Source organism: Danio rerio, chromosome 6 (genome assembly GCF_052040795.2).
Source record: "Danio rerio strain M-AB ecotype USA chromosome 6, GRCz13ab, whole genome shotgun sequence".
Taxonomy (NCBI): Eukaryota; Metazoa; Chordata; class Actinopteri; order Cypriniformes; family Danionidae; genus Danio; species Danio rerio.
In genome coordinates this window covers 18,787,957-18,805,609 of record NC_141026.1, presented here as the reverse complement: position 1 = coordinate 18,805,609, position 17,653 = coordinate 18,787,957, and the positions used below count along the sequence as shown (strand labels likewise).

The following is a 17,653-nucleotide window of genomic DNA, read 5'->3' as shown; positions in this document are numbered from 1 at the left end:
AAAAGTTGCTTTGTCTCTCTGGCAATATTTCAGCTTTATCTAATGAAAAGTTAATTTAGATGAGCCAATATTCAAAAATTGCAGTAAAGTAACTGTGACGTGCGGCCACACATCGAATCTGAGGTCTGTTCTCATCTCTCTCTCGCTGTCATCCAGACATTGATACGTAGACACCACACAAGTCATGTCGCAAAACTGAGGCTGGTACCAGCTGACAGGTAGAACAGCTGAAGCCTTTGCGAAATCTGTCAAATACAGCACTGAAATGAACAGGCATAAATGTCTTTGACCCAAAAAGTCTATCAGTAGGATATCTGTAAAAACGCAATCAGAGCCAATGTTATGTAGAAATTGTGTAGCCTAATAATTATATTAATTTTAATAAAAAAGAAAATTAAAATAAATAATTCATTGCATTTTTCGTTTGCTAAAAAATATACAAAGGGTGGCTAGTTTGTATTAATGTGTTGTAATATTAATTAAATGTGTTTAGCCTATTTAAGCTTAACGGTTATATATACTGCCAATAGGCAAGCCATTCAAAAAATATTATTTTATTGTGTACTGGGTTAGAATTAGGGATGCTCAAAATAATCGATTAACCGTTAACCGAAAGGGTGCGTTTGTGACCGATTAATGCTATCAGTTAAACGATTAAAATTATTATTTTATATATTTTTAGTTTGGCTGCATAAGCGGCCGATTGAATGCGCCTTTGTGTTAAGAGGGGCATCTTTTGCACGCGGCTCATCCCAGAGCAGCAGTTTGTGTTGTCAAGACAACTACAGAGAACTTTTAAAGAGCTTGGTTTCCGCTACATTCATTCTTCCATGGCGGGGACCAAAATGCATCCCGCCACGGCTACATTACCCATTCAAAACATTCAGTTATTGTTGTTGTTGTTTTTAATAGCGGATTATAATCGCAACAAAACGTATTAAAAGGTAAGTGGATTATAACAGCGCAAACTTTTTTGTAACCATATAGTGCTGTGCGCTATTGTTTAATCCTTTGGGGTTACGTGCTGACTGACTGAATGACTGACAGGTGCGCGATGCGTGAGGCCAGCAAACACGCAGAAGCTTTCAGTTAAGATGAACAGTTTCTATAGTTATACTTTATTTATAGATAAAGTATGACTCTACATATAATCACTCTATCTTGCTGGCGTTTATGGCCGTTTCGCTTTACTTCAGGACGCATTAACACCGCTCTGAAGGTCTAATCGCTGTTTTAAGTTATCCAGAGCTGTATGAATGTACAAATCTTGAATATCATAATATTATTAAATATTACAATTTTATCAACATAGACAGCAACACTTTTGCACAATTGATACCCAGCTGATTCAGTCGTTTCATAAGAGGACCGCGCTTCTTCTCTTCTTTTTTCCTTGTCAACATAAAGGCAGTGAGGTGCGCCTCGCGTTTTTGGAATGAAAAAAGCACGTTAGCTGTGCTCGGCCACTTGTTCAACTGCAAGACATACTTAACTTGCAAGACGATAATGTATAACCCGTGCCTACAGACACATTTGCCAAAGAAGCAAAATGGAAGAAGAATATTGCTTCAAACAGACGTGTTGATGCCAAAAAAAGCGCTGATGTTGACCTGGATCTGCATCATAAACGCAACAAATAGGCTTTACCTTTTATTTTACAGCATATAAAGCATGTATGCACATTAATGCAATATCATATTTAAACAAAAAACTGTTTACAAAAAGTCAACATATGCGCGCGTTGTTGTTGTCTTTTCATCACGCAGCGCGCGCACTTGAGCGCGATGGAGAGAAAGGAAACCATAGCAAGACATAATCTTTAAAATAATGATTTCTATTAAAAATGTAAAAAGGTTTTGTGATTATAATAATAACAGCGGGGCATTAACTAAATGCATATTTTCCGTGGAGCGAGCGATTTGAGGAAGTCAGCTATTTTATTTGACGGAAGACAAAAATATGATTGGAAAAAAATCAGTCAGTGTTTTCGATTAGTAATATAAATTACTTATTTAAGTGCAAAATAATTTAGGGCAGTCCTATTTATTTTATTCATTTTATTTAGATTATTCTGTTCTTCTGTGCTAAACACTGCAGGTACGTGAAAATGCTCTGTTGTATTGTTCTATTATTAATATGCTAGCATATAAAAATAAATTAGTATTTTATGCAATATTTAAAGTGTCAGACACAAAATAGACATGTCAATTTGTTTAATATAAAATTAATAGTAATCTGACCAGTTAACCGTTAATAACCGATTATTGAGCGGCAGTTGTCGGTTAGCAAAATTAACCAAAATGAGCATCCCTAGTTAGAATGTATATTTTACATGAAAAACTATATGTAGCATGTCTCGCTGTCATTTAAAACATGCAATTCATAACACACCAGAGCTGTAGGCCTACACTTACACGGCGATGTTGGTCAATAGTCATACTGCGCACCACGTTATTGAGCTCAAATATCTCTGAGGGAGATTATGTGACCCGATAGCCATTATTAACTTGAGAGATTTTAAAAATAAAAGGCCTTTTTAAAAAAGGAACAACACACAAATCGGCAACAAGTAAAACTGGTCCCTTGGAGTTCAGCACTTGTCATCTTGCCAGTGTATGCTGCGTGGTGTGTATGTATAGCGCCCTTATGCGGCGCATGTCAACTGTCACTGGTGAGAGAGAGCGTGCCCGTGAGAGCTCAGTGCAAGTATCGATATAATCACAAGCAAAATCATATCATTATAAATATTCTATTAACAATACTTATCAAAATATTTATACACTTACATGGTATTTATTGAGATTGTGTGATCTGTATAGGCTGTCTGATCTTTACAGAAGCTGTAAACTGAGACGGGCGCAGTGACCGCAGTAATGTTCAGCTCTGATGAGGTGCTTTTATTTACCCTGTAGTCTTTAGATTTTTTACATAATGTTCCATTACTTAAAATTTCTTTCGTTTTTTTTTTATTTATAGTTTATATTAACATGAGTGCTAGCTTGTTTTGCTGTGATCATTATGCAAGGATCATATTTCATGTTCGGTTTATTCTTCAGTAGCCGATAGATTCATTAATAATGTATTTTTAAAAGGATTGTTTATAAGGACTAAGCTATAAATATATAATACATTAGGCTAATTATTAAGACAATGGTCAGGTAGGATAACAAATCACATCCATGTAGTAAATTACTGTTGAGTGGGATCTGTGCGTGGTATCTGCCTTTTTATGTACGATATGAGTATGAGTATTTTAAGTGTCGCCCCGATACTGGTATTGGAATCGGTGCATCCCTAGTGATTATAAATACACTGTTTGACCAATTCATGCGTGATGTATCAATTCATAGATTCAGCATTTCCATAATTTGGTGGAAGTGAGATCATATCTTAAGTAAAACATAGGGCCCTATCATACACCCGGCGCAATGCAGCGCAAGGCGCGGCGCAAATGTTATTTGCTAGTTTCACCTTGACGCAAGTGTTGTTTTGCTGTTTTGCACCACGTTGTTTAAATAGCAAATGCATTTGCACTTATATGTGCGCCCATAGGCGTTCTGGTCTGAATAGGAAAGTGTTCTGAGGCGCACTGCTGGCACGTTGCTATTTTGAGAAACTATAATAGATTTTTCATTAGACCAAAACAAACCCGGTCTAAACTCCAGCTCAGAGTTGCGCCTCGCTTACAGACTGCTTAATAGCCTACACACAAGATGTAGAGCAATACGCAAATATCTTTACATATGAAAAAATTTAAATATTAAGGATATATATAGGATATAATAAGAATATAAATATAGGAAATAAGTATAAAGGATTAAAATATTACAAATCATGTTATTTTCTAGCATAAATAAATATGAAAAATCACTGCTTTTATTTCTTCTTCATCTCGGGAGGCTTTTTCAGTTCATTCATAACAATTTGCTTTTGTATAATGTTATTATTATTAGCAGTATTATTTATTATCTCCATATTTATATTTGTTTTATTAAAAACAAGCTTAGATTTGCCCACCTGCAGGTTTTAGACCATATGGGGCACAGCATGTGTATTAGGATACAACTCAGGTTTTTAAGCACACTTTGTTGTTATTGTTCATTTATTCGTTTGCTAGAAATTAGAACTGAATTTAGAAATAGTTTTGAAACGAATATTTGCGCTTAACAAACAAAATTAATTATTTATAGGCTAATTAATGTGTGTGCATAAAGGTTTCCCTATCTAAGAGCGAAAGTGAAAGTAGATCGATTATCTCTCATTCTCACGCAGTAAATGCTCTGTTTAACAGTTTTCTGTTAAAAAAAAACTTTTAACTGTTTGCTTGTAAAATGCTGAGTTTTTCCACTTAGACTTACTTTACATCCTGTAAATAGCGAATGCGCTTATGGCGCGACGCAGCTGGCTCTTAAAGGGAATGGGAGATGAGACTCTGATTGGTTTATTCTTAAAACACATCTATAACTCAATAAGAAAATAAACTCAAACCTTTTAGACCATGCGCCACGGCGCAAAGCAGATTTTTCTGTCCTTAAATTAGCAAAGATGCATTCTGACACACCCTGAAAGCGTTTGCACCCTGGGTTTTGCGCTCTGCGCATGGACTGTCAAAATAGAGCCCATAGAGTTTGTGTAAACTGTGCAACTGACCACCGTTTTCAGGCCGACTCGGGTAAGGTTCCGCACCATTTGAATCACATCCAGATTAATTTAAATCTGAGGCAACAAACTAAATCGAAAGCCACACCGCTAAACTATTTACATAACAAATGACTTCAGGCTATAAATCATAAATGGATTTTTTTACACAACTACTAACACATGTTAACACATTAGTGATAATTATTTTACCAATAATTCTCCTGAGTTTGCACTGAAATAACTGAAATGCCAACAGGACTTGTCTGTAAAAGCACCTCTCTAACATGTATCTGCTTAAGCCCTCCACAGTTTTTTTTAGATTCTTAGCATCTGATGACATGATGCACTAAACATACTAATCATAACAGTGTGATCGTACAGAACAGGGAACAGCCAATGCTGATCACATCTGTTATCGTTTGCATCAAAGGGTAAAAGGGCGTTCATATATTTTTAATTATTATTCAGTGATTTCTCTGCATACCACTAGAAGGAAACCCGCGTACAACACTTTGAGAACCACTGGTATAGATGGGTGGTTAGGCCTTGTCTGTGTCAGGTTTTTCCTTTTTTCAGGTATTGGAGAGCAGGCAAAAGAGGGAGACTCACAAGAGCAGTGGAGCAGAAGAAGGAGAACGGTGGAGATATACTTGAAGACCTGGAGCTCATGAAGCAGGTAGTGCTGCTTGAACAGACTAAACAATGGAGTTAGTTTCAAAAGAAATGTATTAAAATTAGTTAAAGACCTGATATCTTTCTCTTTGACAGGTTGGCATGGAGCATGTGAAGGAACAGGGAAACACACTGTAATGACAAGTGCATCGTAATAAATTAGGTACAGCCTTAAACTTTAAGTTGAGTCAACTGAACTTTATAAAACATTTTAAACTTATACAATTACATTTTTACAGAGTAAGTGTCACAGAAGGGACGACATTCAGTTCAGTAATATAACAGGACGTCAGGTGAGTATAAGCAGGTGAGTTTATTGATGCAGATAATAAGTCCATTAACCTGAATTGGATATTTGATTATGCAGGCTTGGAGACTGGAGACGGATACCACAGACAGCAAACAGGATGAAGACTTAACGAGGAACCAGGAGACACCTCACTAGGAGAGACACTGGAACTCACAGGAGATGTGCTTGTGGTGCTTCAGTGAGTGGAAAACCTGGTCTTAATGGGGCAGTAAGTGGTTGTCAGATATTTCCTTCAGATAGACAGAAATAGATACAATATTTTTGTTTGTATGCTTCATTTGTATATCGCTATCTAACTTAACATTTGCAGATTGTTATTTGTTATATGATCGGATAAATTGATCTGTTCTAATGTATTTGTATGCTGTCAGAGTTACCACATTGAATATTACTGCACGTCTGTTGTCAGATAGATTGTCTGGCTGTTGTATTATTTATTAGTAATTTATGCTGTCGGCCTGTTCAACATTTGTAGCTTTTGATTGTTTTTTGTTTTATTTACAGTTTTCAAACTTCCAAAGAATGGTATTAGATTAATGAATGACTTGACATCTTTCTATTGTATTTTACAGATCAGATGGCACCACATGGAGAAAAGAAGGAATCACACACCTCAGCAATGACTGGATGGTCAGGAATTTAATTTTTTTTTAAATTAGGTGGACGTGTGAATCGATGGACGTCCTTCCAAGATGAAGGAGTGCTGGTTGTTGTAGATAGTAATTAGGCCTTGTCTTTGGCAGGTTTTTCTTTTTCAGGTAATGGAGAGAGAGCAGGCAGAAGAGGGAGACTCACAAGAGCATAAGTGGAGCTATCAGGAGCTTAAGTTTGATTACTTTATTTTGGATTATGAAAGAAAAATTCTCCAACAAGAGTGATTATGCTGCTTCCTGATGGTGAAAGTGATTATACTCATGGCAAGTATTATTTGACAGTTTGGTCATTTGTTTCACTAAGGGCCTACTCACACTATGCCATCCGTACCGTGCCCAGGCCCGTTTCCCGGATCGTTTGAGAAGTGTGAGTGCGCTGAATCAGGCTCAAGCACGGTTCACTTGGCCGGCCCTGGCCCGGTTGGAAGAGGTGGATCTGAGTGCGGTTCACTTGGGCCCGAAACTGAAAGCGACACGTGACTTTTAAGGGACTGTTTCATATGGATTTATTAATCATTCTTACTGTTCATTGAACGCAAACTGCCGTAGTTTATTAAATACGCAAACTTCTCAATGCACGACAGCTGAATTTGCGGTTAGTAAATAACCGATTGTGTTCTATTTGGGACACTACATTCATATACTATGCTGTTGAGTGTGTAAGTGCATAAGTACATAGTGTATAAGTTCATAGTGTATAGCGTGCCTTTTGGGACGCAGCTTTTGTCATTTGTAGGTTGGAGTGGAGCAGAAGTAGAAGAGTCACAGGAACAGTGGAAATATACTTGAAAATCTGGAGCTCAGGAAACAGGTAGAACTGCTTGAACAGACTAAACAATGGAGTTTGTTTCCAAAGAAATATATTGAGATTAAAGACCTGATATCTTTCTCTTTGACAGGTTGGCATGGAGCATGTGGAGAAACAGCGAACCACACATCAGTATTGACAAGTACATCGTAATAAATTAGGTAGACTTACATTTTTAGTTGAATCAAATTAACTTAATAAAACATTTTTAAATTATATACTTTAATTTGTAAAGACTAAGTGATGATTGGGTATTTCCTTCAGATACAGTAAATAGTTAGATAGATGTCTTGTCTGCCGCAGGTGTTTCTTTTTCAGGTAATGGACACACAACAAACAGAAGAAGGAGACTCACAAGAGCATCAGTGGAGATTTATCTGAAGAACGCTGGAGAGCAGCTTGTGCATTGCTGGAGTTCAGCAAGCATGTAGAGCTCTGTTAGTCGTGTCTTTGTCTTTTACAGACTGGAGTGGAGCATGTGGAGACCAATAGGAATCACACACCTCAGTGGTGACTGGACACTGATGGTCAAGAATATCCTTTTAATGCAGAAGTATGGGTGCATGGATAGATGTCCTTCCAAGTGGAAGGGGGTGGTGGTGGGCATAGATTGTTAAATAGATGTTTTGTCTGTGGCTGTTATTTACATTGTAGATAATGAATTCTCAACAGGCGGAAGAGAGATACTCACAAGAGCATAAGTATTATAAATAATTTTTGATACATTTTGAAATATAAGTTGTATGTACCTATGATATATTTGTATGGGGGAGACCGGGGATAGTTGTACTTCTATTATATTTCTCTATATATCTTTGAGATCTTGAGTTACAAGTGTCTGCTATTAAATGGCCAAATAAGTAATTTTTGCAGCGTAAACAGTAAATGTGAAACTTTTTAGTTTCAGGGCGTACTCACACTATGCTATCAGTACCGTGCCCAGGCCCATATCGTTTGAGAAGTGTGAGTGCTCCGAATCTGGCTCAGGTGCGGTTCACTTGGCCGGCCCTTGCCTGGTTGAAAGAGGTGTGCCAGCGCGCGATTCACTTGGGCTGGAAACTGAAGACGAGACGTGACATTTAAGGAACTGTTTTATATGGATTTATTAATCATTCATACTGTTCAATGAATGCAAACTGTCGTAGATTATTAAAGACGCAAACACCTCACTGCATGACAGCTGCACCTGTAGCAAACCTCTTAATTCCTGCAGCGCGATGACTTTATAATTGTTTATGAGCGTCAAAAGTGGCTGATCTGTTCAGCGAAATAATTAACTGCGTGTCACCCCTTCCACCCCTACCTCTCCAGCTTTCCCTTCATAGGGTGGCACGGTGGCCCAGTGGGTAGCAATGCAGCCTCACAGCAAGAGCGTCACCGGTTCTAGTCCTTTAACAGGCTGACTGTCATTTCTGTGCATAGTTTGCATGTTCTTCCCGTGCTCGCATGGGTTTTCCCTGGGTTCTCCGGTTTCCTCCCACATTCCAAAAACATGTACTACAAGTGAATTGATCAATCTAAATTTAGCACTACATTCAAACTCTCATTCAGCAGCATATCTCTTCATAGCATTTATTTTAGTCATCAGCTCATATCATGGGGGGAGTTGTCGAGATCTACCTGAGGCAAACGGGAGGGAGCCCAGGGCTCAAGGACCTTTTGAGCTCAGGTCTCTCTCCCGGGACAGCATGCTAAACTTGCTTATAATCAGTCATCAGCTAAGTGTGAACTCTTGAAAACGATATAACTAAAGAAATTTCCACTGTGCTGAGTGAGAGCGCTTCTTACTGAACTGTGCATCATTGATGACGTAAGCATGCTCAGTCCCAAATGCGATGTGAGTGCGGGCCGTCAGGTGAGACGGGAGGGGGGACAAATGTGCTTCGGCCCGGTTCAAGGCAACTGTAAATAGTGTGAGTAAGCCCTCAAACAGGAGGAGTGAAATGTTACAATTCAGCCCACAGTCTGGGTTAGTTGTAACATCATAAAATGAGAATTATGACATAAAATGGATTTGAAAGCTTTTTATTCAGCATTGAGCTTTCAGTATAGTTTGTGTGTCTCTGTGTTACAAAGCTGAATGAAATGTGCAAATGTGCATCAGCTTCAACAATTGAACACTATTTGTGTTTGCAGGCTTCATGAGCCCACAGAGGTCAAACACTGAACTCAAACTACTTTTGACTTTCTCTTTTATAAGCTATAGCAATACTGAAATTAAATCATATAAATACAGTTTTAAATCTGCTTGGGGTTGGTGGTAACATTTCACTGATGTGACTAGCAAGTTACTAGCTTTTGTTGTTTCAACTGACCCAGCATTATGTGGCCATGAATCTGTTCTCCTACAGCTAACAGCTAAAACATTATCACCAACAATGTGGATTAAGTATATCCACAATCAGACACACAGATTACATGGGTTTAACTACAAATCAGGGAATGATATCTTAAAAATAATTAATTAGCTAATCTTAGCTGAAGTGTAGTTTTTCTGTCTAATATCTGCTGTGTCTGTCACAGGACTTTTTCATATGTGGTATGAGGACTAAAATGAGCATGTGTGAAGTGAATCAGCTGATTTGTAACTAGTTCCTTGTTGTAGAGATTGTAAGTGTTACAACTATCCCCGCTCTCTCCAAATCTAAGGGCTTCTTTTTGACGGTCCATGTGCAGAGCGCAAATTGCAGGGCGCAAACGCTTTCAGGGCGTGTCAGAACGCATTTTTGCTAATTTAAAGACGAGAAAATCCGCTTTGCGCCATGGCGCATGGTCTAAAAGGGTTGAGTTTATTTTCTTAATGAGTTATTGGTGTGTTTTGAGAATAAACCAATTAGAGTCTCATCTCCCATTCCCTTTAACAGCCAGCCGCGTCGCGCCATAAGCGCATTCGCTATTTACAGGACGTATAGTAAGTCTAAGTGGAAAAACTGAGCATTTCACTAGCAAACAGTTAACAGAAAACTGTTAAACAGAGCATCTACTGCATGAGAATGAGAGATAATCGATCTACTTTCACTTTCGCTCTTGGATAGGGAAATCTTTACGCACAGACATCAATTAGTCTATAAATAATTAATTACGTTTGTTAAGCGCAAATATTCGTTTCAAAACTATTTCTAAATTCCGTTCTAATTTCCAGCAAACGAATAAATGAACAATAATAACGAAGTGTGTTAGAAAACCTGAGTTATATCCTAATACACATGCTGTGCCCCATATGGTCTAAAACCTGACAGGTGGGCAAATCTAAGCTTGTATTTCATAAAACAAATATAAATATGGAGATAATAAATAATACTGCTAATAATAATAACATTATACAAAAGCAAATTGTTATAAATTAACTGAAAAAGCCCTCTGAGATGAAGAAGACATAAAAGCAGTGATTTTTCATATTTATGTAGGCTAGAAAATAATATGTTTTGTAATATTTTAATCCTTTATATTTATATCCTATATCTATTCTTATTATATTCTATATCCCTAATATTTAATTTTTTTCATATGTAAAGATTTGCCTATTGCTCTCTTGTGCGTATTAAGCAGTGTGTAAGCGAGGTGCAACTCTGCGCTGGAGTTTAGACCGGGTTTGTTTTGGTCTAATTAAAAATCTATTTTTGTTTCGCAAAATAGCAGTGCGCCTGAGAACGCCTTCCTTTTTAGACCAGAACGCCTATGGACGCACATATGAGCGCAAATGCATTTGCTATTTAAACAGCGTAGCGCAATGCCTCAAAACCACTCTTGCGCCAAGCTGAAACTAGCAAAAGACTATTGCACCGCGCCTTGCACCACATTGCGCCGGGTGTATGATAGGGCCCTAAACATTAACTTGTATTTGAAATATAACGTTCACTATTACAATTTAAATTAGAGATTAGATCTGCTTACAGCGCGTCATTTACAGTATGTGTTTCAGAAAAGTGAGTGATTATAAATACCCTGAAGAAAATTCATAAGTGATTTATCAATTCATAAATGCAGCATTTCCATGATTTGGTGGAATTGAGATCATATCATAAGTAAACCGTGGAGTTTGTGTAAACTGTGCATCCGACCACCGTTTTCAGGTCGACTTGGGTAAGGTTTGCAGGTGCTCCGTCTGTGCACAAACTTCCATTTTGTGTTTTTTCAAGGTTCAAACATGGTAAAATTGGCTTTAGTCTGTTCTTCGACCTGCACCATTTAACAAACTAAATCAAAAGCCACACCGCTAGGCTATTTACAAAACAAATATATATCGAAATATGTATCGGCTATACATCGAAAACACACATGATTTTACACAACTATGAACACTTTAACACGTTTGTGATAATTATTTCACCAATGATGCAGCTTGTAGAAACTCCTGAGTTTGCAGTAACTGAAAAGCACTTCACTAGTGCGTATCTGCTCGAGAGCTCCACAGTTTTTTTCAATCTTAGCATCTGATGACATGATGCACTAAACATACTAATCATAACAGTGTGATCATACAGTACAGGGAACAGCAAATGCTGATCACATCGGTGTTATCATACGCATCAAAGGGTAAAAGGGCGTTCATATATTTTTAATTATTATTCTGTGATTCCTCCGTGCACCACTAGAAGAAAGCCTGCGTACCACACTTTGAGAACCACTGGTATAGATAGATAGTTAGGCCTTGTCTGTGTCAGGTTTTTCCTTTTTCAGCTAATGGAGAGCAGGCAGAAGAGGGAGACTCAAAAGAGCATCGGTGGACATTTATCTAGAAAATGCTGGAGAACAGCAGGTAGGGCTCTGTCAGTACTGTCTATGGGTGCGTTCCAAATCACATACTTGTACACTATTCTATGCCATTTTGTAGTGTAAATGGTGTAAGTAGTGTGTGCACTAAAATATTCTCCTTTTTTTCTACTTTTTTGCCTTTATTAGATAGGACAGTAATGGGACAGGAAACGAAGTGGGAGAGAGAGAAGGGGGTAGGGTTGGGAAATGTCTTCGAGCTGGGATTTGAACTCGGGAAGCCCTATTGTGCTACTGCACCATATGTCAGCGCATTGACCACAAGGCTACTGCGCTGACAATATTCTTTTATTTTAAAAAGATTAAGTTCACTTTAAATTCACGGATGATGCTCTTATTTAACCGTTTAAAAAGAAGTGTGGACTGTGCACTTGGGGCTGTCTTTGTTTGTTTGCTGATTGGAGTGGAGCAGATGGAGACTCACAAGCGGAATGGTGGAGATATACTGCAAGACCGGGAGCTCAGGAAGCAAGTAGAACTGCTTGAACAGACTGAACAATGGAGTTTGTTTCCAAAAAAATGTATTGAGATTAAAGACCTGATATCTTTCTCTTTGACAGGTTGGCATGGAGCATGTGGAGAAACAGTGAACCACACATCAGTATTGACAAGTACATCGTAATAAATTAGGTAGACTTACATTTTTAGTTGAATCAAATTAACTTAATAAAACATTTTTAAATTATATACTTTAATTTGTAAAGACTAAGTGATGATTGGGTATTTCCTTCAGATACAGTAAATAGTTAGATAGATGTCTTGTTTGCAGCAGGTGTTTCTTTTTCAGGTAATGGACACAACAGACAGAAGGAGACTCACAAGAGCATCAGTGGAGATTTATCTGAAGAACGCTAGAGAGCAGCTTGTGCATTGCTGGAGTTCAGCAAGCATGTAGAGCTCTGTTAGTCGTGTCTTTGTCTTTTACAGACTGGAGTGGAGCATGTGGAGACAAATAGGAGTCACACACCTCAGTGGTGACTGGACACTGATGGTCAAGAATATCCTTTTAATGCAGAAGTATGGTTGCATGGATAGATGTCCTTCCAAGTGGAAGGGGGTGGTGGTGGGCATAGATTGTTAAATAGATGTTTTGTCTGTGGCTGTTATTTACATTGTAGATAATGAATCCTCAACAGGCGGAAGAGAGATACTCACGAAAGCATAAGTATTATAAATTATTTTTGATACATTTTGAAATATAAGTTGCATGTACATATGATATATTTGTATGGGGGAGACCGGGGATAGTTGTACTTCTATTATATTTCTCTATATATCTTTGAGATCTTGAGTTACAAGTGTCTGCTATTAAATGGCAATTTAGTTATTTTTGCAGCGCAAACAGTAAATATGAACACTTTTTAGTTTCAGGGCGTACTCACACTATGCTATCAGTACCGTGCCCAGGCCCATAACGTTTGAGAAGTGTGAGTGCTCCGAATCTGGCTCAGGTGCGGTACACTTTGGCGGCCCTGGCCTGGTTGGAAGAGGTGTGCCAGAGCGCGGTTTACTTGGGCTCGAAACTGAAGACGAGACGTGACTTTTAAGTAGGGTTGGGTACCGAAATCCGGTGCCATTATAGCACCGGTACCTAGGTAACCGGTACGTACCGGTATTAAATCAGCGTTTGAATTTCGGTGCCTAAGTTCGGTGCTGCGGCAAGGATGTTATGCCTGTTTCACACCGCAAGCGAAAGCAGTGCGTGAGCAGAGCGTGCGCAGCACGTATGTCGAGCAGAAGCAGCACGCAGGCGTTTGCCTTTGACGCCTGTTTCACACCGCAAGCGAAAGCAGTGCGTGAGCAGCGTGTATGGAGAGCAGAAGCAGCACGCAGCCGTTTGCCTTTCACACCAGCTGCGTCTGCAGCGCGCAGCTTTCCGGCAGCTGCTGCAGAGATCAATATATCTCTATTTCTATCTCTATGTCTATTCTATCTAGTTATGAACAGCTCTCGGGTGGAATAACTTGAGTGAACATGAAACAAAGCCTAGTAAAACTTTCTTCCTCAGCTTCAGCTGCACAGCACAGCACAAAGTGAGCTCACATCATCCAGCATGCGTGTCGAACTACACTACCCACAATACACTTTGCTATGGACTACAACTCCCGTAAATAGCAAATCTTTAAGTGACCACTCCCCTCTCCTGCAACACTAGCGTGCAACTTAAGCAAAACTGATACTAAAATAGTTTTACATTTGGTTTTGTAGTTCGGGCCTAAATAAATGTTTGTTGCAGTTTTTAATTGTTTTAAGATCATTTGAATGACTATATATAAATCAGTTGATATTACTAAAGCATTTATTGGGTAAAATTGCTACTTTTTACTGTCATTCAATGTGTCTTGGTCATTATCAATGCACAAAATAAACAATAAAAAATAGGACTTATTATGACTCCAGAATAATTATTTTTTAGGAAACAGTGCAAAAATTTTCAGAAACATTATTGTGAATGAATGGGAGGGCAAAATAAATTGACTTCAACTTTAGGCCTGTTAAAGTTTACAGGTGCAGCAATGTGCCTTGATGTACTTGAATGTTAGAAATATGTTCTCCCACACCAGTATAACGTTACTTGTCAAATAAATGAACAAGGAAGATTATTTTGAGTTTAAGTTATTTAATTATCTTGTTTATGAAGACTGCAGAGTGATGCATGAAAACAAATCACTTGAAAAGTGCATGGCCCCTGCCCGCCCCCCACAGGTTAATAGTAAGCTAATGTAATTTCATAATGCAAATCTTTTTTTTTATAATTTTTTATTTGTAGTAGCAATAAACACAGTACAATGATTCCACTTAAGAGAAAACATTTCCCACTGCTTAACATTTTTCTTTTTCACAAACTCTAAAGTAACAGAACACAAAAAAAAAAAAAATATATATATAAAAAAAAATAAATAAATAAAGGTTTCATCAAATACAATATATGAAAATAACAGTAAAAAGGTAACTTAAATAATATCAATACTAAATTTCCATAGGTCAGAGAGGGTCAAATTTTTATTTATTCATTCAACTTTAGGTTATTATCAACTGTGAATTACTAATTTAAAAAGAGGATTAAGAGGGGGAGTGCAATGGGTCGTAAATTGAAAAAATGTTTGTTATGTGGATGGGAATTAGATAGTAATAGTTTTATATTTCTATGAAGATTGGATGGAGCAATCTAACGTAATCAGTCCACTTGGACCAGATGTTTCTAAATGTATTAATTTGGAGTCGAAGGGAGAATGTAATTTTTTCCATCACATAGATATTATATACTATCTCTAGCCATTCTTGGGTTGTTGGGGATTCAGGAAGTAACCAGTGTCTTGTAATTGCTTTTTTGGCTGCGATTATTAAAATATCAAGTAAGTATTTATCAGATTTACATATTTGGATATCAGAGCTTCCAAAATAAATAACTATAAATTGAAAGGGTAGTGTAATATTAAGTATGTTTTCTATTACTCCATGTACTTCTACCCAAAATTGTTTTATTACTGGACATTCCCAAAAAATGTGCCAGTGATTAGGTTCCTGAGACCCGCATAGTCTCCAGCACTTAGTGTTCTTTCCTGTGGTGTATGCTCTTTGTTTTGGCGTGATGAAAAATCTCATTAGACATTTCCATCCAAATTCTCTCCACATATGTGAATTAGTACATTTTGATGTAAATCTACATATGTCTAACCATTCTTCCACCGTAATAATGGAATTACTTTCCTTTTCCCATTTTTCTTTAACATATTCTGTTGAATGGGGTTTAATCGATCTAAATCCTTTATAAAGTTTTGAAATTATACCTTTACTCCCACTGCCTTTGTAGGCATCTATAAATATTTTCAGTATCGAGTCATCCAGATCTGTTTTAATTTTAATATTATTTCCAAAGTGGTTACGTAATTGAAGGTATCTATAAAAATCAGATTTATCCAGGTTATATTCTTTCTTCAGACTTTCAAAATCTTTCAAAAGGCCTTTCTCTGTGAGTGAGTAGAATGTTAATATTCCTTTAGAAATCCAGGATTTAAATCTATAGTCCATTTGATTTGGTTTGAATTCAGTGTCATAAGCACACCATTGAATTATTTGTAGTTTATCATTCAGTTTGTATTCTTCTTTTATAATGTTCCAAATTTTTAATTGGGCTTTAATCCATAAATTTTGCGTTTTTTCTATGTATCCCCCCAGGTTTTTATGTGCCAATATCGCTTGTAATGGGGGATCATTCATTAGTGTAATTTCAATGTCTTTCCATTTTGCTTGATATGTTGGGTTACATAGGTTAACCAGATATTTAGTCTGGGCTGCATAAAAGTAATCCTTAAAGTAGGGTAAAGCCATTCCTCCTTGTTCCTTTGGAAGTTCTACTGTTTTTAATTTAATCCTTGTTTTTTTCCCCTGCCAAATGAATCTAGAAATGGTCTTGTTAAATTCTGACCAATGTGTTTGGGGTATTTCTGTTGGGAGAGCTTGGAATAAATAGAGGTATCGAGGAAGGACATTCACTCTTATTGCGTCAATTCTCTGGCTAAAGCTCAAGAAAGAAACGGCATTCCATCTGTGTATATCATTTTTTATATTTATTAGTAGAGTATCATAATTTACTTTTGCCAATGTTGAAATCTCTTTTGTTAAATGAATTCCTAAGTATTTCAGTGATTTCTGATCCCATTTCATATTAAATTTGTCTTTTATAGTTACTGGGGGTGTATATTTAAAAGATAGGGTCTGTGTTTTTTGTATATTTAATTTATAACCTGCATAGGAACCAAATTTCTCCAGTAAAGTCATTAGTTCAGGAAGTGAGGTTGTGGGTGTGCTTAAATAAATCAAAATATCATCTGCATACAATGCCAGCTTGTGAATATCTCCATTTATGTTTATACCTTTAATATTTTTAGTTTGTCTTATCCATTGTGCCAAAGGTTCTATATATAGAGCAAATAACAATGGTGAGATTGGGCATCCTTGTCTTGTCCCACGTTGTAATGTTATGGTGTCTGTGAGGTATCCATTTATTTTTATCCGGGCTACTGGTTTATTGTAAATTGTACGAATGCCTTTTATAAAGTTTTCATGTATGCCAAATCTTTCAAGAGCTTTATATAAAAAAGACCAATTTACAGAGTCAAAAGCCTTCTCCGCGTCAAGACTGATTAAAAGAGCCTCCATTTTGTTCTGATATATATGATTTAGTATATGTAAGGATCTTCTAATATTATCATAAGTTTGTCTTTGCGAGATAAAACCTGTCTGATCTTTATGTATTAGCTGCGGAAGAATCTTTTCCAGTCTTTTGGCGAGAATGCCTGTGTATAATTTATAATCAACATTTAAGATTGAGATTGGCCTATATGAACCGCATTCTAATTTATCTTTCCCCTCCTTTGGTAAAACAGAGATTACTGCTTCATTCCATGATGGGAGCATCTTACCCTCTTTTATAGTGATATTGCTCGCTTGGAGTAGGCTTGGAGTTAAGTTTGATCGAAAAGTTTTATACCATTCTGATGAAAACCCGTCGGGGCCAGGTGACTCATTTGATTTAAGATTAGAAATAGCGTTGACTAATTCAGTTTCAGTTATTTCAGCAGTTAATATTTTATTTTGTTCTTCTGTTACAACTGGTAGGTTGATAGAATTGAGAAATTGTTCTATTTGTTGGGCGTTCTTTAAATGTGGCTGAGTATACAAGAGCTTGTAATAGTTTTTAAAAGTCTTTTGTATTTCATGTTGTTTGTGTAGTGTATTTTTAGAATTCAAATCCCTTATTTTGTATATTGATCTCTCAATTTGTTGTTTTTG

At 37.1% G+C, this 17,653-nt stretch overlaps 1 long non-coding RNA gene across 2 annotated transcripts; it reads left to right on the top strand.

Moving 5' to 3' along the window:
* The first annotated feature begins 3,758 nt into the window (after positions 1-3,758).
* On the top strand, positions 3,759-9,616 carry LOC147843472 (uncharacterized). Of its 2 annotated transcripts, none has more exons than XR_015493519.1 (9): positions 3,759-5,317; positions 5,410-5,476; positions 5,553-5,606; positions 5,681-5,831; positions 6,196-6,253; positions 6,367-6,540; positions 6,978-7,087; positions 7,176-7,245; positions 7,388-9,616. It is a non-coding gene; the product is annotated as an uncharacterized LOC147843472 (long non-coding RNA). The 2 variants fall into 2 exon arrangements; XR_015493518.1 differs by having other exon boundaries at positions 6,997-7,087; positions 7,388-9,509.
* Positions 9,617-17,653: the final 8,037 nt, after the last annotated feature.